This window comes from Sinocyclocheilus rhinocerous, unplaced genomic scaffold (assembly GCF_001515625.1).
Source record: "Sinocyclocheilus rhinocerous isolate Xijiao unplaced genomic scaffold, SAMN03320098_v1.1 scaffold115, whole genome shotgun sequence".
NCBI lineage: Eukaryota > Metazoa > Chordata > Actinopteri > Cypriniformes > Cyprinidae > Sinocyclocheilus > Sinocyclocheilus rhinocerous.
The window spans coordinates 501673-503739 of NW_015650001.1; the positions used below are offsets into that span (position 1 = coordinate 501673).

The window sequence follows — 2067 nt, forward strand, 5'->3', positions numbered from 1 at the left end:
CAATACAGTTTTTCACCGTATATAGTAGGGGAATTTACCGTTAACCATTTAACAGGTTTTTACTGTAGCATTTTTGCAGTCTTTTACCGTTAAATTCACGGTCATTTTTTACAGTGTACTAATAAACAGCCAATATGCTAGAAATATGCATGCTAATAAACAACTAGTCATTAGTGAGAATTGGACCCTAAACTAAAGCGTTACACATAGTATTTCACATTACAGTAGTGAGAAAAATTGGACATTTTGTATTACAGTAATGAGAATTTGTGGCTGAAATGTACCTATACATGTCATGAAAATAATGTCACAGTACAAAAAATCTTAGCAAGTCCCCCTTTAAAATGGGTCTATTTTCTATAAGAAATATATAATTTCTTACATCTTTCTTGTGATTTTCAGGGTGAAATATGATCTGGGCAGGTTTTCTGAGATTGATGGTTTATGATTACACACTTCTCGTACTTTTTGTACCATTTTATGTCTTTGCAACAACACCGTAAATGTTTCTGCAGGAACCTCGACATGCTTGAGCTTGTCTGTTCAAGAAACAGTCCTGTACTAACTAAGTACAAGTTAGAGGAGTGTTCCGCGTCTCTTGTGTTCAGATTAATCTGACGCAACTCCACTGAGCTGTTTAAATGCAGTGAGTTTTAACAGTGATTAATAGTCCGGATACTCTCAAATTTCAGTTTTGGACATGACTGCAGAGGTGGAGCGAGTGACTCACCCTGGGCCGAAACATTCCTGAATAGCAGCAGCAGCAGAAAACTCCCTGCCAATAGCCCAACCTGCCGTATCATCTCCGGGATGGAGTCAATCTGCACCCCTACCCTCAACCAGAAGGGGCTGATGCTCCGGGTAGGGTGGAGCAGAGGTGGTCAATAAATCATGTCCGAGATCAAAGAATTAAAGCAGTCCTATCTGTCTCTAGCGAGCTGCAAAAGAAGAGTAGGAACGTCTGTTAGGATCTGAAGTTGCTTTGCTAATTTGATTGATTTGATTGTTGGCATTGTTTAAAACAATCAAAAACAGTTACATAACTAAATTACAAGTGACCAGAGGCGGACAGTAGTGAAGTATTTTTACTCTGATTTAAAATGACATTTTTCAAGTGTCCGTACTTTATCAGAGCGCTTTTCTTTAGAAAACATTTACTTCACTACATTCCAAAGCATAATATTGTACTTTTTACCTCACTACATTTCATATTAAATATAATTTAATACTTAATTACATTAGAAATCTAGTACTTTCTTACTTTTACTCAAGTAAAATAATTCAAAGTTTTAAAAGAATGCAAGAAAATATTACATTTTTAATGTCCGTATAGGTAAAACAACAACAACAACATTCCCTTGGTGTTTATTCCTTTGCATTTCAAAAGATCCTGTAAATTCTTTTCTAGTAAATATTTCTTCCAGATGTATTGGGTGTGTTTAATACATAACAGCTGACCCTGGCCATATGTAATAGAAAAAGGTTTTTATTTTTCATTTCTCAACCTGTAACCTTCATCCAGTCCACGACATGCACATTCCTTCCACTTATTTGTGTTGCTAAGGAAAACATTCATCCATGTGAGGCACATAAACAGAAACAAACTCCTACAAACAAATACCTGTGTGTACCTTCATAATCCACGATGTTCCCCGACGAATAGCTTATATGTAGACTATATATCCAATAGATCTGACCGTAGCTCGCTTCCGCCTCACCTTACCGGTGAAATTAAGTTTAAACCGAAACTATCGCGACACTCCGGCGTCCTGCTCATAATAATAATACATTGTCCTTCAAGATGCCCTGCTATCAATGGTGGTCTTGTGCGGTTGGTATTTACTAGAGTGTTGAGTGAATGCTCGAGCTGAGTTCTTCTTCTTCCTAAATTCTCATCGCTGATCACATGGTTCAGTGTCGTGTTACAACACCTGAGTCCAGCTATTACCTGTGGCGCGAGACATTCGCGCTATTGTGCGCAGACATGCTCCTGCGCACCGGAGCGATGACTTCACTGACGCACATCAGCACTGTTTTAATCTTGTGTCCTTGCTAATTAGAATATTT

The 2067-nt window shown here is 37.9% G+C and overlaps 1 long non-coding RNA gene across 2 annotated transcripts in view; it reads right to left on the minus strand.

Moving 5' to 3' along the window:
• LOC107711175 (uncharacterized) overlaps window positions 1-2004 on the minus strand; it is a 7646-nt gene extending 5642 nt beyond the window's left edge. The window contains exons 1-2 of one of the 2 annotated variants that reach the window (XR_001636674.1): window positions 1622-2004; window positions 731-938 (exon numbers count right to left, since the gene is read on the minus strand). This is a non-coding gene — a long non-coding RNA (uncharacterized LOC107711175). The remainder of the gene's footprint in view (window positions 1-730; window positions 939-1621) is intronic. The other variant, XR_001636673.1, reaches the window with a different exon arrangement.
• Window positions 2005-2067: the final 63 nt, after the last annotated feature.